The following is a 22,729-nucleotide window of genomic DNA, read 5'->3' as shown; positions in this document are numbered from 1 at the left end:
ACTTTAAAAGTCAACACCTAAATAAATGAGTAACCAAATTAAAAATGAGGGAGAATTGTTGATTATGATGATTAACATGAAGGAGGTAACCATGGTGATGTGATGCAGAAAGGTTGGAGTTGGTTCATGTGGTGGGATGCTGGGGTTTGGATGTCGCATATAGGAAGGAAGATCAGGGAAGATCTCTCTGAGATATACATATATGTATATATATATATATATATATATATATAGTTGTTGTTGTTGTTGTTAAGACTTAAAAGTTGAAAAGAAGCCAGAAACATCGTGCTGGGGAATGGTCCACAAGTGGGAGAATGATATGAGATGGGATGGAAAGGTAGGTAGAAACCTACTTTTAAAAATGCCTCTAAGCCATCATAAGCTGGTCAGATTTTGTCTGAAGAGCAACGAAATGCTATTTTGGTTTGTTTGATTCTGAAATAATGCTTTGCCCTGACTGTACGAAGTCAACTGTATTCGTTTGTTGACAATGTCATGCCTTGGCTAAATTTTTGGCTCTAAAATGAAAGGGATTCCAGGCATCATGCAAAACTATATCTCATTTTGAGGTTAAGGGGAGACTTTTGACAATGTTTCTCTAAATCTTATTTAGAAAAGTAAGTATTCTGCCTCCATGCGACGCAGTTCCTTTTGTATCTTTTCCTTCTAAAAACTCTATTTCGGGAATAATTTAGGAATCTGGAAGATGCATTGACTGTTCGTCAGTGATGTCTGTGGCAACAAAATGGCCTGAAAAAAAAAGCCCATATAAGCTTCTGAAAATTAATTTGTTCATTTCAAAATGTGCTTAACAAATGTCATTTTCAATATAATGCTATATAGGTTAATAGCAATCGTATCACAGAAATGGTTAAAGAATAGGAAAGTCCCCGTCCTTACAAAATTTTCAACCTAAGGCAGACTGCACATAAATATATATGACAGCAAAGTCTTATTGGAAGTAAGTGTTAAGATACATTATATACACTTAATATTCATTGTTATTTTTGGAATCTTTCCTTACACTTCAACTAACAATATTATATATCCCAGAGTGCGGAGTATTGTATGAGTTGTTCTTTCTGTGACCCTTCCCCTAAATTTTATCTATCCATTTTTCATGTAGTATAGACAAGGAACATCCACAGAAAGTAAAGGAGGGACCGTTTGAACTCATGACTGGCTTCCTGGGCATGCACAGACCCCATGCTCAGAAGAGCCCCACATGGCTATTGCTGTTTTGAAATATTTAATTTTTTTTTCCCTTGAACTTGTGTTTGTAAGTGAAGTTTAAGGGGACTATGGCGCACTCACACATGTGATATGGATGTCCACTATTTCATGCCATCCATTCACATATGAGGTTTATGATGCCCCATGAGCACAGAATTCTCCTGCACCCACACTGGGCAGGAGTTTAGAAAGACTCAAAGAGAGTAGAAGTCTGTCACGTCTACAACTGAGTCAGTGGGACCATTGACAGCTCCAAGAAGCCAAGCTTTCCATTTGAACCAGAACTTCCTTCGAACCTAGAGAAAAGACAAGTCGTTCTAAGACACATGAATGACCTAGGAACCTTATTAAAGCCTTTGTTTTTCATGTTATTGCCTTCTATTAGCCAACAACTTATACTAAACATGATAATGTAGAAAGAAAAGGAGAGAAAGTATAATTCAGAGTTCCTCTTCTTTTCAGTCCCTCCTTCCTCATCGGTAAGCCAAAGGTAGCAGTAGAAGGTGCACCCAGGAAAAAATGAGATAGAACAGCTTTGCACAGTGTTTCCACTGTTGGCAAAAGGAAATAAATACTCATGTACTATAAGCTGTTGTTGTTAGGTGCCGTCCTGTCAGTTTCTGCTCATAGTGACCCTATATACAATAAAACAAAACACTTCCCAGTCCTGCGCCATCCTCACAATCATTGCTGTGTTTGAGAATATTGTTGCAGCCACTGTGTCAATCCATCTCCTAGAGGGTCTTCCTCTTTTTCACTGACCCTCTACTTTCTCAAACATGATGTCCCCCAAGGACTGCTTCCTCCTGATGACGTATCCAAAGTCTGTGAGACTAAGTCTCACCATTCTCTCATCCAAGGAGCACTCTGTCTGTACTTCTTCCAAGACAGATTTGTTCATTCTTCTGGAAGTCCGTGGTATATTCAATATTCTTCACCAGCACCATAATTCAAAGACATCAGTTCTTCTTTGATCTTCCTTATTCATTGTCTGGCTGTTGCATTCATATGAGGTGACTGAAAACACCATGGCTTAGTCTTCAAAGTGACATCTTTGCTTTTTAACACTTGAAAGAGGTCTTTTGCTGTATATTTGCCCAATGCAATATGTCATTTCTTTTCTTGACTGCTGCTTCCCATGGCCATTGACTGTGGATCCAAGTAAACTGAACTCCTCGACAACCTCAATACCATAAGCTACAAACCAAATTGTGTAATCTTGGTGATTCCATGTAAGAGCTATATATTCTGTTCGCACTTAAAATTGGCCTTGTACAATATAAAAATCAGTGATAAAATTCATATAATAATTTAACATTTTATTCTTTCTTTACTTAGAACAGCATTAAACAGCAAATTAAAAAAACCCAAAACAAAAACCCCATGGCAAGTCAAGAGAGTGACCACAAAAGAAAGGAAAAAAAATTTTTTTAGTACCCTTAATGGCACTTTTTTCTACTTTTTGAATAAGGTGCCTTGCATTTTCATTTTACACTGATCTTTAAAAATTAGGTAGCCTGCTCTGCCTGTTAGACCAATGATGTGGCATGCCATGGTCGTTGATCTCTGCGATCTATAATTTCCTTCAGTTCTTAATGACCACCAGACCATGCAACCAATTTAACATCAGCTGGACTTTAACAACTCTGAAAGTTTCAAGCTCTGAGATAAGCTTCCAAAGTGGGTGCCAGGATGGTAGGCTGCAACTAAAATATTTGCTCGTAAATTTTGTCAAACCTGCCTTAAAATTACAAATTCTTCCTAAAAATGTGTTGACAAAGACTTATGCCTTTAAAACCAGGGTTGCAAACTAAAGATCTGTGGTTCAAATTAGCCCCCAATTGTGATTTGTTTGATCAGCACAGAGATTTACAAAACTTAAACCTGAGTGCTTTTAACTGGGCCTGAAATTCCAGGTAGCTCTTGGCCTAACCATTTAATTGTCTTTTACAAGTCAGTTCCACAAAGTTGTTTACCCTGCCTGGTTTGGGAGAGCATTTGAACTTGCAATGCTGGGCTATAAAGTTTAACGTCTGAAATAGTGGCTCCCTAACTTTAGCATGGGATCTAAGCCACCCGGAGGCTGCTTAAACCACCGACGGCTAATTCTACCCTTAGAGTTTCTGGCACAGTGTGTCTGGGGTTGCTGTAGAGCCAACTCTGACTCGTGGAGACCCCATTTACAACAGAATGAAATGTTCCCCAGCCCCAGCCATCTTCCAATCGTTGGTATGGTTGAATCCATTGTTGTGGCTACTGTACTTGGAGTGTCTTCCAACCTAGGAGGCTTATCTTCCAGCACTGTGTCAGACAATATTCTGTTGGGATGCATAAGGTTTCCACTGACTAATTTTCAGAAGTAGATCTTCAGGCCTTTCTTCTTTTTCTTAATCTGGAAGCTTTGCTGAACCCTGTCTGCCATGGGTGACCTTGCCGGCATTTGCAATACTGGTGGCATAATTTTTTTTTTAACTTCCAGCATCAATAGCAACATGCAAGACACCACAACATGAAAAACCAGTAAGTGGGTGGTGGACTTCTGGGGTTGTTGTTGTTGTTAGGTGCTGTTGAGTCAATTCCAATTCATAGAGACCCCATGTGACAGAGTAGAACTGTCCCATAGGGTTTTCTAGGCTGTAATCTTTGTGATCTTTAGGAAAGGAGATAGCCAGGTCTTTCTCCCAAGGAGCCGCTGGGCAGGTTTGAAACCGCCAGCCTTTTGGTTAGTGTTTAACTGTTGCGCCACGAGGGCCTGAGAATTTCTAACAAGCTTTCTCAGGGGATGCTGGTGCTGCCCAGATGGAATCACACTTTGAGAATCTCTGTCTTAAAATAACTGTCATTTCTGCTGTTTTCTATTAATTATAATAAACTTAACCTACTCAGTGATGAATAAAAGTATGTAAATAAAATACACATTTTAACTAATCAAGCTAATTACATGAAAAGTTTAGCTGTGGCAGCATGCATTAACTGAAACAATTAGTGAGTCTGCCAATTTCTGCTCCTCCTAAAACTGGTGTTCACTACTGTTATTCACCATCATATCAAAGTCCTATTTCAGTGCTGTTCAGTTTTTTTTATTAACGTGTTTTACTTTTTCCAAAACAGTAAAACAGCTTTAAAAGGATCCAATTTAAAATACTGTAAACTTGTGTCAACCTCAGTAAATATAAAGAAGCCATGAGGTAATGGAACAAGATCATTGTGGCTGTTGACAGTCCATTCTCGTTGGATGGGCTGTTATCTGACTGTCGAAGAGTTGTAAGTGCCCGAACCCATGATGCCAAGGTTTTCCTAGATAGTTAAGAACCCAGCAGTGACCTTCAGATATATGCAACTTTCAGCTGGAAGCCCTGCAGTTCTAAACATTCCAATGGAATGCAGAGTTCAACCTGGAGTCATTTATCTGCTTGGTCTCCTCTTTGAGACTTACGATGTCAAATCCATCAGACAAGGTTGTTCAGTGATCTCAATCAGCCATCAGCTTCTTGAATCCACCCCTTTTAGGGGTTATGTGATACTGCAGTGTGGTGACTCAGCTATGTTTTCTAAAGCTAATGTGTTCTAAAAATCCCTCTTTCTGTTCGCCTTCCCTTTGTTTCGTCCCTTTGCTTGGGTCATGGAATGATGGGAGATGACTTGAAAAGAAATTAACATCTCAATTTTATATTTTTTTCCATTTCTTTTCTTTCTTTTTTGTTTGGAAGGTAGTTAAAGGGCAATTATGAACAGGCTTTGATTTGAAACACCAGTGGAATTTTCTCTAAAGCTTGTCTTTAATGGGCTCATTAGTTTTGCTTATCCCTTTAGCCATCATCAGGCCCCAGACAGTTCATCTAGTTTTTATATGCAGATCACCCATTTTCCATAGTAAATGGGCAATTGCGAGAATGTGAATAAATTAAATCCACAGTCCTGTAATTATGTTCATATCTCTCTAACCCTTTAGATGGCAAATCACTCAAGCTGGAAATTATGTCTCATTTATCTTTGTCTCACACTCTGTGCATATTTACTATATGTATTATATAGTAGATATTTAATAAAGGTGGTTAAAAATGAAATGACCCCCTCCTGCACACACATACACCCAACTTTTTGCTACAGTGCCTCTTTTATTACAGACAGGTAATGGAATCTCTGGGTGGTGCACATGGTTAACAGACTCAGCTGCTAGCCAAAAGGTTAGAGGTTCAAGTCTACCCACTGTTGTCTTGGAAGAAAGTCAACCTACTGCCGAAAACGCAGCCGTTGAAACCCTATGAAGCACAGTTTTACCCTGACACAAACGGGTTACCATGAGTTGGAGTCAACTCCATGGCTACTGGTTACTGGCAATGGGTTCTACCTCACGGGTTCCTCAACAGGACTGAGTAAAGTAATGGATGGAAAGCAGTTAGTCCCCCTCCCCCCGAGTAATAAACAAGCGTTTAGCCTATGTTGGTTTTTAATTATTAACAACTGTTTTTATAGTTCTTATGATTAAATGTATTAATGATTTCAAACTCTCCCATGGTAAATGCTTTAATGAAAGGTTCGTTTTACTGAGCAAACTGGATTGGGCTGTTTTCTATCTTCTTCTGCCCTATGCTGTATTAATTTTTTCATATTCCTGTAATTCAGCCTGATGTTAAATCCAGACATCATGGAAACACTCTCATCTACAGCACTGCCTCAAGGGTTGGGAACATGGAATTATGGTCGTGGAACAAGACAAATGAACCATTTCTTCTTCTTAACAGAAAATTTCCTCTCTGGGGTGAGGGAGGATGCCTGGTCACTGGCGATAACTGGGCTGAGAATGTACTCAAAAGTTCTGAAAGTATCACTTTTTTGAACACAGACATATTTTAGTCATTTAAGAATGGAAACCTAGGAAAATAACCGTACGTTTAGTAATGTCTGCTGATCCCTATTGCATGAAGGGAAGCATTAACCATTTCTAAAGCACTTGCTTTCTGTTTTTAATCGTCTCATCTTTCAATGGAGAGGATTTTTGGGATCCCCTAGAATTGATGGCTTACATGCAGCCATAAAGAATATTTAGCACATAAATACATAATAAAAAAATGACCAAAAATCGTATTCATCTAAATACAGCTTCTTTTTTTTTTTTTTTTTAGGGCGGATGCAATTCCTCACGTTTACACACACACACACCTGGTGGACAGAAGAAAGCCATGACTCTGTGTTAGCAGCTTATGGCACTTCGCATATCAGGAAATAAGCGGCTGCCTTGTAAACCCAAATCAGCGCAGCTGCTTGCAATCAGAGACTGTCTATAGACTTCAGGACCCAGGCCAGGCTTGCCTCTGTAGCCCATCTTTCTTTTTCAGCACACGCTGCCACATTTCTCTTCTTGACTTGATTTCATGGAATTCAGAAATTGCTCTAGGAAAAAAAAAACACACACAATAAACTCTTGCTAGTCAATGGAATGGTGCCAATGGAAAATTAATGAACTTTTCTCTAATTATTGAATAGTCTGAATTGATGAATTATTGGGCACTCTGGGATTTCATCCGAAAAGAGCCAGATGGTCAGAGAATCTGAAAATTGGTGAAAGCCTTACATCTTGTCTGTATCTGACCCAATTTAAGCGCGCCCTGAGCTTCGCCGGGCCCCCCACCTTGTCTCTGCTGCTGCGCCACCAGGTGATCACCACCTGTCTGCTCCCGGCAGGCACTCGGCGTGTCTCTGCCCGCCCGGGAGTGAGGGCTGCTCTTCAGTGTGCGGTGCGCCGCACGTGCTAACGCGGCGCTGGCACCCCAGTCTCACCCAGCTGCGCCCACAGAGGCTGGGCTTCTTCCTGCCACTGTGCACTCAACCCTGCGGAGTGAGAGATCTCGCCCCCTGCTGGCTGCACAGTAGGGCTGGGACAGGAACCTTAAAGTGGGCGGGATATTCACATCTCTTGGGGCAAACTTTCACCAGCCAGAGGCAAAAAAAAAGGAAGGAGCCTGCAGATAAGATTCTCTTCCCTTCCTCCACCAGACAGACCGTTCTAAGTGCAGAGGAACTGTATGATCTCGCTGGGCTTTTCTTTTAAAGCTGCAGTAAATTAATAACTTTTGCTGTGGTCGTTAGTTGCCATTCATTCCGACTCATGGCTATCTCATGCGTGCAGAGTAGAACTGTTCCATAGGATTTTCAAGGCTGTGACCTTTTGGAAGCAGATGGCCAGGTCTGTCTTCCAAGATGCCTCAGGGTGAGTTCGAAATGCCATCTTTTCGGCTAGTAATTGAGCGCTTATCCTTTTGAGCCACCCTAGGTACTACTTCCTCTAGTTAGTGAGTTACCACCTGGTATTTGCCTTCCTTCCTTCTCTGCCCTGCAGAAGAAGTTCATTAATTTTCCCTGCTCTTGTTACCCTGAGATTGCATTTCCTTCGCCCCAAAGCTGTAGTGTGTAAACTCTGCTTCTTCATAACCTGGGCAAAGACATGTTGCAAACTCCTTGTCTACAGAAAAGGAAAACGAAACTCTGAACAATGAAATTACTTTCCATCATCAAAGACGACCAAGAGTATTTTTTTTTTTTTGAAAGTCCATCACTTTTGTTCTCCTTATCAAAGCCCAGTTGTTTTGATCTCTTGAATGTATCTTTCCTGATTAAACTGCAGGCCCCCAGCTGATTGAAGTAATGGCAAAAAGATAACATATTCACAGTTTGGGACTTTTGTGGAAAGACGGAGGAGACCCTGGATGGTGCAAGCATTTAACACGCTTGGCTGCTAACAGAACATTGGAGTTCAAGTCTACCCAGAGGTGCTTCAGAAGAAAGGCCTGGCAATCTACATACAAAGAAATCAATGAGAAAGAACCCTGTGGAGCACAGTTCTACTCCGATACACATGGGGTCGTCATGAGTTGGAAACACCTCACAGGCAACTGGCAGGAGGACAGAACAAGGTTGGTGCCCATCAATCTTAGGAATTTTTAGATAGGGCCACCTGCCATTCCGTTATGTGTAATTAAGATAATATTTTTTGCGTTATTGGGAGTAGACTTCCTTGGCTGACCAAAGAAAAGCCTGGCAATTAAATTACAAAATAAATAGTTCCTGTGGTTGAATATTATGAGGCTGAATGGATATTAAATAATTTCTAGAGGAAAATGTAGGAGGGCCGTTAATTTGGATTAAAAAAAAAAAGCGAAAAAGCCAGGGGTAGTATTTGAGATTAAGACATCATTTCTGTGTTTATGCTGATTTTTTTTGTCTCTGAAACAATTTGTAACCTTTTAATTGCTTCTCATGGTTCTGTTTTTCACCCTGATGTTTACAGTTTTACTTGGTTCTGTAACCCTTGAACGGTTAACTAAAAGTAGATTGAGGAAGAAAAAAAAAGTTACCTTTATTATTATTATTTTTTAATCCTGATCTGATGCTTTAGTCACATGGGATTAAATAACTTTGACACAATAGCTGGGTCATGACAGAGAGAGGATTTCTCGTTTTGTATAATTAGTCCTAGACAATTTTCTGGTATTATAACGGGTGTTTCAAACTTATCCCTTAAAAAAAAAGAAAGAAAGAAAATGAAACTTTCCATTACATGTGTTTGGCAGTGAAATGTGGCTTAGAAAGGTCATTTAGGGTTTGGTAGCCCTCTGGCATCAATTAATTAACCATTTTCAAAGCAATAATACAAATGTCGTTCCTCTGAAACAAGCCCCATCCTAAGGTTGACAGACCAAGCACTTCTGTATCAGTTCTCAAATGCGCGCGACAATATCGAATACTGCTGCTACTTTTCTGAAAAAATCCTGGATCAACTTACTATGAGGAAATTATACTTCCTGAAGTGATTTTTAAATTAAACACTGGCTTCCCAAAGTCGGAGGGAGAAAGGAACAGGGTGGTGGGGTGAGGAGGAGATTGCTGGGGGAGGGGGTGACTAAAAATGAATTTAATACAACCCTTAAACTTTGTAGACCAATGGCAAATGGTCAGGTGAAGATGTTCTATTGATGCCATTCATTCATTTGATCAATCATTCATTGGAAATCATCAATCATAGGAAACAACACTACACAGCAGTCATCAATATTGACCACCTACTAGTCGCTTCTAACCAAAAAAACCAAAATCATGGCCATTGAGTTGATTCTGACTCGTAGGGGCCCTGTAGGATAGAGGTGAACTTCCCCAAAGGGCTTCCAAGGAGCCGCTGGTGGACTGGCATGCTGACCTTTTGGTTAGCAGCTGAGCTCTTAATCACTAGGCCACCAGGGCTCCCTATTAGCTCCCACTTGCGATTTAAGGGTAAATAAGACACGGCCCCTGAAGTAAGGAAGTGCACAGTCAAAAGAAGCATCTATTGCACGTGATTTAGCAGAATACACAATAGATTAAATTGTATACATGGCATCATTAACAGAATTAATAAAAAATTTTGACTTCTTCCTGCGGTATTTATTAGTAATTAAATTTGGAAAATATAATACTTACGTAGAAAAGCCAAACCCACTGCCGTCAAGTTGATTCCGACTCATAGCAACCCTATTAGACAGAGTAAAACTGCCCCTAGGCTTTCCAAGGAGCTCCTGGCGGATTTGAACTGCCAACCTCTTGGTTAGCAGGCGTAGCATTTAACCGCTATGCCACCACGGTTTCCACTTATGTAGAACGTGATCCAAAACCCAAAAGCCCATTGCCATTGAGTCCATTCCTACACATAGTGACCCTATAGGACAGTGTAGAACTGCCCTATAGGGTTTCCAAGTATCGGCTGGTGGATTTGAACTGCTGACTTTTTGGTTAGCTGCCAAGAATCTTAACTACTTTGCCACCAGGGCTCCAAGTAGAACATAACCAAAACCAAACCCAGTGCCATCGAGTCGATTCCGACTTTTAGCGTCTTTTTTTTTTTTTTTTTTTATGGGACAGAGTAGAACTGCCCGAAACGGTTTCCAAGGAGCGCCTGGCGGATTCCAACTGCCGAGCTCTTGGTTAGCAGCCATAGTACTTAACCACTATGCCGCCAGGGTTTCTAAGGAGAACATAAAAAAATAGGGCCTCTCAAAACCAGCGCTGACAAAGATAAATTAAAATCTGGAATCAGCTCATTGGGAAAACAGTTTGATTTGTTTTGTACACCAATTTAGCCAATAAATGAAATCCAGTGAGATCTTTAAAAAAAATTAGCAATGCCTTGATATCATCAACTAATCACTGTTCAAATATTTTCCAACTGTGCTCATCATTTTCTTTTCTTTTCCAGTTTGTTTAAATGAATTTCCAAAAAAAAAAAAAAAAAAGTCTCCACATTGCAACTGGTGTCTATTCTCTTAAATCTTTTAGGCTATAGGATTTTTCTTCCATTCTTTCATCCTTGCAAATTATTTGTTGAATAAACGGGGTCGTTTGATCTGTAGAGCTTTCCTATGCCTTGCATTTTTCTGATTGCATCTTGTAAAGTCATTAATATGTTTCCCTGTATTTTCTGTAAATGGGTAGTTAGATGTAGATACTTGATCAGATTCAGGTTCATTTTTTTGGCAAGTATCCTCCATAACTTGTGGTGTGACTTCCATAAGGGGGCAAATAGTGTTTGATTATCTTTACTTTTGTGGCATTAGGAGCCATAAACCAAAACAAAACCCATTGCCATAGAGTCGATTCCCACTTATAGCGACCATATGGGACAGAGTAGAACTGTCCCATAGAATTTCCAAGGAGCACCTGGTGGATTTGAACTGCCAACCTTTTGCTTAGCAGCTGTAGCACTTAACCGCTACACCGCCAGGGTTTCCATTAGGAGCCATAGACAATCATTATCTCGTTACATAATTTTGTTGTTGTTAGCTGTCACCGAGCAGGCCACCACCTCGTGATTATCCCATGTACAACAGCATTGGACTGTTATGATCCATATGGTTTTCGTTGGCTAATTTTTAGAAGTAGATTACCAGGCATTTCTTCCTCATCTGTTTTCATCTGAAAACTTTGCCAAGATGTGTTCAGCATCATAACAACATACAAGCCCCCACTGACAGATGAGTGGTGGCTGTGTTTGAGGTACATCATTTTATTAGAGTTATGCGAAATAGTATATTCTAATTCAGCCATCTCCTATGCCAAAGTCAGACTCTGATGGGGAAGGAGTGGGACCCTGAAACTTGAGGTTATGGCGCTTTTAAGAATCTTGGACTTAGCCTGAACAAGTGTCCTTTGTTGAAAGACATAACCCTGTTATATTCCCCTTGCATGAAGACTATCCAGAAATCTCAAATGCGTAAAGTGCCTTACAAGACAATGCTTTCCCTCCTCGGGGGCTACTTCAACCCCCTGCCCCCTACTCCTCACAGTTACACCAATATTGTTGTTGTTGTTAGATGCCATTGAGTTGGTTTCAACTCATAGTGACCCTACGTATGACAGAACGAAACACTGCCTGGTCCTGCGTCATCAGAATGAGCCACGTATGTATTGGAAATCTTTTTACAATTGTGGAACACCAAGTGGCCTTGTGGCTAGAACTGCCCATGATGACCTGGGTGCTCAGAGAGCCCTCAAGTCTTAAGTTTGGGTGACATACAGGGCTGGTCATCATCAGTGATAATAAGTGATTATCAGTAATTAGCTCTTGATGATTTCTAAGGAGAAGAGAACCTAGAGAACTAGAGGCCAGAATATTTTAACCCAGCTCCCTCCATTTCTCAGAAAATTTGAGTTTCTTGCATATATATGATATCTGAAGCTTTTATGAGAGAACTAGGCTTTCTTGAAAGAGTGATGTTTGAAAATAAATGGACATTATTGGAAACAATTTATAGGAATAAAAAGTAGTGATGAATGCTAAACCTGTTATCCATGTATTAAATAGTGTTCTTATTCTGTAAAACTACTCTTCAGGGCAGAGAGGATAATTCTGGCAAGGATTTTCAATGGACCTTCAGCTGTTTCACCCAAGGAAATCTAGGTGATGTAAACATTTCTCAACCTCAGAAAGATGACAAGTCGTATGAGCTCCTCTGAAAATAGTTTGACGCCAGAAAAATACTTAAGATGGGTTTGTTCTCTCTTCTGTCTGGGAAGATTCCAGTAAGCAAGATTCCAAAATACGTATTACTCATTATGATGGCTATTCCTCAGACCACAACATCAATGACTATCTTTGTCCCATTAATGTGGATTTAGAAGGTAGAGAGACTGGCATTCCTTAGGTGGGCCCCTGACTTGCAGGAACAATTGTTATGCATGTCCAGTCTCTGATACTCCTGAAAACCTGTGGTTCCCTGATCCACGGCCTTATGCCTGTGCAGCCTCAGGGTGGTCACGGGAAGGTGTCAGCTCCTTTCATTTAATTACTGGGAATGAATACTGGAAGTTTTTGTGTACATAATCTTATTTTGGTGTGTCTGAGAGGCGCAATCAGGACTCCTAATCAAGACAAAGGCTTGAATGAATGCACCATAAAAACAGAGGAGTATTGAGCAACAAATAAGAAACTACAAATTGTAATTAAATTGCATTGTGTGAAGATCACAAATGTACTTCTTTTTAATAGTCCACTAAAAACCATTTAATTAATCTATCCTCTATGTTAAAAAAGGAGGAAGTCAGATGGAAGTAGACCATTAAAAACCAAAAGTGGAAAAAAGCCTTTGATTGTTATCTATTTAGTTTGCTAATTACATGGCGTATTTAATTTAAATGTTTAAAAAAGAAAGAGCAAGTGAGTTTGTGCATTTCTAAATTGTCAAGGGATAAGAAGATATTTAATGAAATAGCCACTTTATTCTTTGTTTTTTAAAGAAATGGCTTTGATTTTCATCCACTCTACCACTGAGATAGAAAACAACAGAAAATTAGAAGGGTATATAACACAATGATTAGTCAGAACACTTCCTGGAATATGTAAATTCCTATTCTTTCATAGCTAATTATGTTGTTGTTGAGTCCATCCCAACTCATGACGACTCCATGCGTGCAGAGTAGAACTGTGTTCCATAGGGTTTTTCTAGGCTGTCACCTTTCAGAAGCAGGCCTTGTCTTCCGAGAAGTCTTGGGGTGGGTTCAAACTACCAACCATTAGGCTAGCAGTAGTTGAGTGCTTAACCATTTATACCATCCAGGGATTCCTGTAGCTAAATAAATTTAATTACCCGTTATTCAATACACTCATTCTAAAAGATGTTTCTTAGTAAAATATATATCCTATCTATATCATTTAGAAACCCTGGTGGCTGCTAACCAAAAGGTTGGCAGTTTGAATCCACCAGGAGCTCCTTGGAAACTCTATGGGGCAGTAATGCTCTGTCTTGTAGACTTTCTCTGAGTCGGAATCCAGTCGATGGCAACTGGTTTGGTTTTTTGGTTTTATATATCATATATATATATAAATATATATCATATGCTACATTGTATATTTCATAATATAATAGAATGTTTAATATTTTATACTTGTTGTTATGGTTAGGTACAATCGAGTTGTTTCTGACTCATAGCAACCCTATGAACAACAGAACGAAACACTGCCCCGTACTGCACCATCCTCACAATTGTTGCTATCCTCATTGTTGTAGCCACTGTGCCAATCCATCTCTCTGAGGGTCTTCCTCTTTTTTGCTGACCCTTTGCTTTGCCAAGCATGATGTCCTTCTCCAGGGACTGATCCCTCCTGATAACATGTCCAATGTATGTGAGATGTAGTCTCGCCATCCTTGCCTCCAAAGAGCTTCCTGGTTGTACTTCTTCCAAGACATATTGTTTGTTCTTTTGGTAGTCTGTGGCATATTCAACATTCTTTGCCAACACCGTGATTCAAAGAGTCAGTTCTTCAGTCTTCCTTATTTATTATCTAGCTTTCACATGTGTGTGAGGTGATTGAAAATAGCATGGCTTGGGTTAGGTGAACCTTAGTCCTCAAGGTGACATCTTTGCTTTTAAACACTTTAAAGAGGTCTTTTGCAACAGATTTGCCCAGCGCAATGCATCTTTTGATTTCTCGACTGCTGCTTCCATGAATGTTGATTGTGGACCTAAGTAAAATGAAGTCCTTGATGACCTCAATCTTTCCTCCATTCATCACGGTGTTGCTTATTGGTCCAGTTGTGAGAATTTTTGTTTTCTTTATGTTCAAGTGTAATCCATACTGAAGGCTGTGGTCTTTGATTTTCATCAGTAAGTGCTTCAAGTCCTCTTCACTTTCAGCAAGCAAAGTTGTGTCATCTGCATAACACAGGTTGTTAATGAGTCTTCCTTCAATCCTGATGTTCTGTTGTTCTTCATATAGTCCAGCTTCTCAGATTATTTGCTCAGCATACAGGTTGAATAGGTATGGTGAAAGGATAAAACTCTGATGCACACTTTCCCTGATTTTAAACCATGAAGTATCCCCTTGTTCTGTTCAAACAACTGCCTCTTGATCCATGTGCAGATTCCTTATGAGCACAATTAAGTGTTCTGTAATTCCCTTTCATCGCAATGTTACCCATTATTTGTTATGATTCACACAGTCGAATGCCTTAGCATAGTCAAGAAAACACAGGTAAACATCTCTCTGGTATTCTCTACTTTCTTCCAGGGTGCTTGGTTCCATGTCCTCTTCCAAATCCAGCTTAAATTTCTGGCACTTCCCTGTTGATATACTGCTTTTTTTTTTTTTTTTAACAAGACCTTATGGCCTCCCGCAGCTGAAAATATTTACTGTCTGTTCCTTTACAGAAAAAAAACTTACTGTAGCACATAAAATAATGTACAATGTATATTACACATATACACAACTGCATTTATTTTAAATTAGCAAGGTGGTAAGTTTTACAAAAGACATATTGCATTGGGCAAATCTGCTGCAAAGGACCTCTTTAGAGCATTGAAAAGCAAAGATGTCACCTTGAAGACTAAGGTGCGCCTGACCCAAGCCATGGCATTTTCAGTCACATCATATGTGTATGAAAGCTGGACAGTGAGTAAGGAAGACCAAAGAAGAGTTGACACCTTCGAATTGCGGTGTTGGAGAAGAATATTGAATATACCATGGACTGCCAGAAAAATGAACAAATCTGTCTTGGAAGAAATACAACAGGAATGTTTCTTAGAAGCAAGGATGGTGAGACTGCATCTTACACACTTTGGACATGTTGTCAGGGGTAATCAGTCCCTGGAGGAGGACATTATGCGTGGTAAAGTACAGAGTCAACAGAAAAGCGGGAGACCTCAATGAGATGGACTGACAGAGTGGCTGCAACAATGGGCTCAAGCATAACAACTATTATAGGGATGGCTCAGGACCGGGCAGTGTTTCATTCTGTGGTATATAGGGTTGCTATGAGTCATAACCGACTTGACGACACCTAACTACAACAACAGCAGGTTTTACAAAGTGTATCTCTCTCTAACCTTTCTTAATAGGTGTAGAAATATGCCGTGTTCTCACTAAAGCATCTGCAAAGACTTGGAAAGAAAGAATAACCAAAACCAAACCCGTCACAGTTGAGTCAATTCCAACTCATAGTGACCCTGTAGGACAGAGTAGAACTGCTCCATAGGGTTTCCAAGAAGGGGGTGGTGGATTAGAACTGCAAACTTGGTTAGCAGCTGGGCTGTTAGCCACTGCAACACTAGGGCTCCAAAGAAAGAAATACTTTGTATTTGTTTACTATTTGGGTCAGTGTTTCACGTGACTCACAGAAGAGAATTCTAACCATTGCCAAAATCACCAGCTGTCTGGTGCTGAGACCTGCTCTGCCAGTTCCTGGTGGTGTGCAGATAATATCAAAGGAGGTGCTACCTAGTGATGTGGACTCCTTGAATCTACTTTACAAATGGCCCAGTTCACCTGAAGGGTAACCTTCAAATGAGATGAATACCGTCTGTTTCCATTGTCTAAAATGAGCTGAAAACTTTACCCATTAAAATCATTACTTTAAATAACCAGAAATAATTATTTTACATTTATAAATTATGTAATTAGAAATATATTGTATAAATTATGTAAATAGAAATTGAAATAAAAATAAATAGAAAAATTTGTGAATTAAGCAATTATAAATATGTAATGCAAAGTATATGATATTTGTTGTTGTTTTTGTTGTTGTGTGCCATTGAGTCGATTCTGACCTGTAACAACCCTGTAGGACAGATAGGACAGAGTAGAACTGCCCTATATTGTTTTCTAGGCTGATATCTTTGTGGAGCAGATCACCAGGTCCTCTCTTCTGAGGAATGGCTGGTGGGTGGAAACTGCTGAACTTTTGAGCAATTAACCAATGTATCATCAGTGCACCTTTTTATCTATGAATAAATATAAATATAAATCATTATAAAAATTTTATATTTTATATTATAAAAATATAAAAATAGCTATTTTAAAAATATTAGAAAATAAGGTATTTCACCTAGAAAATCATCATTTAAGGCTTTTAGGTTATGGCAACATGTTGGAAATAATGTGTCTATGAGTGTGTTTGTGTGTGTGTGTGTGTGTTTCTTTTTCTTTTTGGCACCAAGCATATACTAGGACCTTTGTATGCGGAAAGAATAAAGAAAATTTCAACTGGGTGGTGTGAGTCCTGGCAGTTAGAGAAACTGATCTGGCCAGAGATAGTCACTTGGAAGGCAGCGCATGGTGGTTTGGGGCCATTTTAAGAGGGGAAGCAAAGTTTTAGTCATATTCCCAGGAAAAATCAGAACTGGGTAGGTCAACCAGTTCTGTGGGTGGGTCACTGTATGCAGGAATTCAGTTGGTATGTGTGAGGTCAGGATTCTGGGAGGTCTGTCAATGCAGGAAAACCTACCAGCCGATAGGTTTTAACAGGCGCAATCTTAGCCTTGGGTGGCACATGGAAAGGAAGGGCAAAATTATATACTCCGGGCATTAGTTTCCCATTACACGGATCAGGTCTCTGGGCAGGGATCCAGGCCCACAAAGAGAACGGGGTGCTGGGTGGAGTGACAACTCTTTAGATTCCAGAAGAAATACCAAGGCATTTGACTTAAACTACCAGGAATTTAAGGAATGATGATGAATTGAGGAGTGACTCCAGGCAAACATGTCTTAAGTCTGATAGGCAGAGATATTTGAGGGGAATCCTGCCTGTTTTGGAGCCCTGGTGACACAGCGGTCAAGAGCTCAGCTGCTAACCAAAAGGCTGTCAGTTTGAATACACCAGCTGCTACTTGGAAACTCTATGGGGTACTTCTATCCTGTCCTACAGGTTCACATGAGTCAAAATCCACTCAGTGGCAATGGATTTGGTTTGGTTTTTGGTTTGGTACCTGTTTCCAGGTTTTAGAGGTTGAAACTCCCTGCCTCTCTGAAGAGTGAGTAAAGACTCTTCTCCCAACATATGCCTTGGAGTTGAGACTGGTCTAAATGTTGAAGCTGGCCAGAAAAGAGAGTCTGATGTTCTCAATGGAGATTCCTCTATAATCATCAAAAACACCTCAGCTACCTAACCTAATCCACTCATTTTAGAAAAGGAGGAAGGGAAGGGCAAAGTTCAAAATACATCTATTGAGCTGAGAAGTAGTAGCCATAAGGTCCTATCATGGGATTTTTCTTATTCCCAGGTTGGAGTCAGGAATTGTTAAACCCCAATAAGGGCTTTATTTAGGCAAACTGATTCAGATTTCCTGTGCTCTGGCTTTAATTCCTGCTTGCTGCATCGATTTCATACCAGATCCTGATTTCAGAGTTTCTGACATTACCATAGTAACCCCTGGTTTTTCCTAGGAATTGACCATTTAATATGTGTTCTTGACCTGTGACGTACTCTAAACAAAAAACAAACCCATTGCCATCGAGTTGATTCCGACTCACAGCGAACCTATAGGACAGAGTAGAAATGCCCCATAGAGTTTCTAAGGAGCACCTGGTATATTCTAACTGCTGACCTTTTGGTTAGCAACAGTAGCTCTTAACCACTACACCACAAGGGTTTTCAAGTGTACTGTAGTCCCAATTAATCTGCTATACTGACTCAGCAGAAAAGGTTCAAATCCCCTCCCCATGCAAAATGAGGATCATTCTATTTTTCATGTTACTTCATTCTGCTCTTCCAAAATATGTCTTGCCAGCTTATTACCTGGTGGTATGCCATAGCCGTCTCACACTTGACCCTCTCACAGTAAGTGCTCTAAGAATGTCTGTGTATTAGATCATGATCACAGACACTTTTAGTAAATATCCAATTAACTTGAATCACAAGACACTGTCATGAATTCTGGCTTTCAATTTTGAAATTTAAATGAGTAATCATATATATGTGTGTGTGTGTATTTGAGAATTTATATAATTTATTTACCATTGTTCTCTTAATTATTAAAAAAAAAAAAATGGGGATAGATGTCCAAAGGATGAGAATTCAATTACAAATGTTTTCATTGAGATTATTGGGGATGATGTTAGTATTGAGCTATACACCCATGCTTCACACTGAAAGAAAAACTGTTGGACATGGTAGATTTATATTACTTCTCACAGCCTTAGTCAAGGTAGGAATACTTCTTTTAAATACAAGAGAAATAAACAACCATGCTCTTATTTTGGTTTAGGTTTAGTTTGTTAAAAAAAAAAAAAAAGCACAAGCTAAATCATTCAATTTTGCATAAAACCATAAAGACATTAATTTTGAAAATAAAGATTTGATATGTGTAAAGAATTGCAGGGAAATTGGAGATGATGTAGAATTTAATTTAATAGCTAATCAGCTGACATGTATGGAGAAAACAAAAAGCCATCAGGTTGGGAAGGGATAAACCCAAACAAAAACCAAACGGTTGCCGTTGAGTCGATTCTGACTCATAGGCCTGTAAGAAAATCAGGATGCTTGTCCCCTGTAGTGTACACATTGAGAAATTTTCAAAGGCCAAGCAAGAAAACAAGTCAATGAAATTTAAATAAGAGAGACAAAAATATCACAAAGGGATGACTGTTCACTTTGAACTTGATTGTGGTATCAGCCTGCGTCTGAGCTCAGAAGCATAAACTAAATTTGGTCTGGAAATTCAGATTCTGTTAGGTTTTTGGTAACTGTTGTTGTTAGTTGCCATCAGCTTGGCCCAACTCATGGCGACTCTATGTCTGCTCCTGCCCTGTCCCCACAATTGGTGGTGGATTGGATAATGTTCCATTTTGATCCATAGGGTATTCACTGAATGATTTTCTAAAGGAAGTCACCAGGCTTGTCTTCCTAGTCCATTTTAGCCTGGAACTTTCACTGAAATCTGTTCAGCATTGTAGCAACACGCAAGCCTCTCCTGACAGACAGGTTGGTGACTGTGCATGAGGCTCATTGGCTGGGAATGGAAGGTGGTTCTCCCACAGGGGAGGTGAGAATTCTACGCTGAATCATCAACGCCTCTTTTGGAAACTATGGCACACTGACTCAACATGCAAGGGATTCATGACTAGTTTATAGGCTTTAACTATATTTTGCAGTATGTGCTTTGCATGCAACTGTTGGATTCTGGAATGATTTTGGATCACATACTAATAAATATTTTATGAATTTTTATTTAGATATTAAATACAAATTTGAAAAAGGTAACTGGCTTATGAAAGAAAATATGATTTAAGGAGTTGCCCTAAGGTTTTCTTTCTTTCTTTTTTCCTCATAAATTACAAAAGTTAAAAATGTCAGAGTGAATTGAAAGTGAAATGTTAAATGTATAATAAAATGTGTGATTTACATATTTGCCAAAATCTGCTAAAGGATGTGGAACTGATGTTTTGGAAACCCTGAGATAGAATGCCAATGAAGCTAGACCCTTCCAGGGACTGAAGTTCCTAGCATCATTCATCACTGAGGTACTTGCCTCATATGAGCAAAAAAAAAAAGTAAAAACCTGAAATCCACCTTGGGACAATAATGTAGTCTTGTTATAGCCTATGATGTGGTAGATATTTTCACAATGTGTAAGGATTCCCTCTATTGCCAAAGGGCCAACTTTATAAGCTCATTTCGTAGAAGTGCCAGAGAGGTCCCTAAAATATGAAGATGAATAATCCTGAAAAAAATAAAGTCTGTGTCAACTACTGAAGAGGACAAGAGCCATGGGAAGGCTGGCACTCTCCCTCTGAGGGAGGTGGCTGCTGAAAAATGTATTCGCAATAGGAAATACCAGACTGTAGTTAATGGAGAGGCACCTTTATTGAGTATGAAATAAGCCATATTCTTAACTCTCTGTTTCCTAGTCTGTAAAATAACTTACAGAGTTGCTGAGATGACTGAACAAAATAGAGTCACATGGCAGGAACTCAATGATAATATTATGATTATTTGTCACGAGAAGCTTGTCATGTTTTGTGTGTGTGAGAACAGTGATTGTGAAACTGAAGAAAGCATATTACATGGAAGGACATGTGGGGAGTGTGGGCAGCCTTAGGTATAGACCTGAAATTACTCAGAAGGAAGACATTCTTTCCACCATTGGGCTCTGGCAGGAACTGCTGCCATACCGGTGGCAGCAGCTGTGGTAATAACATAAGTAGTGGAAGCAACAAGATTGGCCTGTCAGTGAGGAGATGACAACAAACATGAATTCCACAGAGTATCTAGAAGGAGAAAGGGTGGGTAATTTTAAGTCCTAACACAGACAGGGCTTGGGGAACAGTGTAAGCCATGGTGAGATGATAGGTTCTAAACCTGACTAGGTAAAGTACTAGTTATGTGGCCCTGGGCAAATTCTTTAACCTCTCAAATCCTGTACTCTCGTCTGTAGTGAGGACAGTGGCATTGATGTCTACTGAGAGCCTTGCTAGGAGGATTGAATGAAATAATCCAGATAAAGTGCCCAGCACAGTGAAGGAACTCAGTAAATACTGGCTCAGAAGGAAAAACAAAAAAAGTTAACAAGGCAAGGCACTGTTATTCCCCAGTCTATGGTGTGGAGAAACAAAAGAGTGAATTTTAATAACCAAATCCATTTGTCCCACCTGTGCCCTGACATAATGGACGCAGTGAATCTATGACCACATATAACATGTGCATGTTTTTCTTTTTTTCATACTGAAGCAATAGGTCCCTTCAGATTTGGACACTTCCTATGAAAGCCAAAAACAGCAGGGAAGTTTTGTCCACATTTCAGATCGTTAATTTTTCATTTCGCAAATGTTCTTTGTCAAAAGATCACTAAGCTACATCTTTAAACATACTTTTGGAATAAAGGTGATCAACTTTTCTTCTCAGTATTTAAAATAAAATGCCTTTATTTCCAGAGAATTAGTGACATGATAGCATCTTGGAAAACATCTACCCTAGTGTCTTAAGCTGGGTTTTCTACAGAAGCCTGCCCATATCTAATCTCTCTTTCTATCTATCTACAGAGATAGAGAGAAAGAAAGATTTATCTCAAGGAAATGGCTCATGTGGTTAGAGAAACTGGAAAGTCCCAAGTCCAGGGGTCAGGCATCGGGCTGGAGGTCTCTCCTAACTCACTTGGCTGCCAGGCTGAAGAACCCAAGATCAGCAGGTCAAAAGGCAGTCCTCTGGCTCACGGGCTGCGGAGGCTGAAGAATTCAAGATCGGCAGATAAGATGGTAAGCTGTTGACTCAAGTGCCAAGAACTGGAGGTCATATGATGACAAACTGGATGCAGTTACCAAAGCAAGCAAATGAGCTTTGCCAGAATGCCCATATATATATATTGGATGCAGGCCACACCTCTGAGGAAACTCCTCTTACAACCGATTGATCACATCAAATTGCTTTATGGAGGATGACTACATCATTACATAATTGCCAAACTACATCATTACATAACTGCCAAATTACATCATTACATAATTGCCAATCCACTGAGAATCATGGCCTAGCCAAGCTGACACACAACCTTAACCATCACACCTAGCCAATTTGATAAAATGCTACAAAAAATAAGAAAACACCAAAGTGAGTACCAGGTTCTCTAAAGAGTCATAGCCTGGGCTGAAGAGTCATGTGCTCCTGGGCTGAGGCTCCTGAGAAAGTGCTGAGTGGGCCCTCAGAGCAGGAAGCCAAGAGGACTTCCTATAGGCTTGATTTAGATTAGTGAAATGTACCTCGCTGTTGCTGGTAGTCATTCTGTGAACATTACGAGCACTGTTGTGGTTCAAACGAAATCCTTGACAAATACTTTCTGAATAAACTGAGGGTTTTCCTATACTGGCATCCTCATATAAAATGGAATAGATAGCCATTGAGGGCGCTGGAAAAAGGATTAAGGATATCAAATGCAAAAATCTCCAACTTCACAAATTTTTGTAATGCTTCCTTCTTTATTATGGTTGTTCCCATCCCTATCCCTCTTTGCTCTTCCCTCCAAATGAAATAACAAAAATGGTGCATTTAAAGTTTTAATCCACTTTTGAGGTTACACAGTAAAACCATAATTGTGTCTACTTAAGTGTCAGCTTTATTCTTTATCGTTTCCCATTAACATATGGATAGCATTAATCACAGCTTAATGGATTCTTATGGAAACAAATAGCAACATTTGAACCATAGTTTGAGGCAATTTCTTAGAAACTTTGAAATGTTAACACATCATGCTCATGTACAATAAT

At 39.6% G+C, this 22,729-nt stretch overlaps 1 long non-coding RNA gene across 1 annotated transcript; it reads left to right on the top strand.

Annotated features, from left to right (window-relative positions):
• Positions 1-7,161: 7,161 nt before the first annotated feature.
• LOC126061600 (uncharacterized) lies at positions 7,162-21,718 on the top strand. Its single transcript, XR_007513848.1, has 3 exons — positions 7,162-7,444; positions 7,859-8,147; positions 21,512-21,718. It is a non-coding gene; the product is annotated as an uncharacterized LOC126061600 (long non-coding RNA).
• The last annotated feature ends 1,011 nt before the right edge of the window (positions 21,719-22,729 follow it).

Source organism: Elephas maximus, chromosome 18 (assembly GCF_024166365.1).
Source record: "Elephas maximus indicus isolate mEleMax1 chromosome 18, mEleMax1 primary haplotype, whole genome shotgun sequence".
NCBI lineage: Eukaryota > Metazoa > Chordata > Mammalia > Proboscidea > Elephantidae > Elephas > Elephas maximus.
This window is presented reverse-complemented; position numbering and strand designations above follow the sequence as displayed.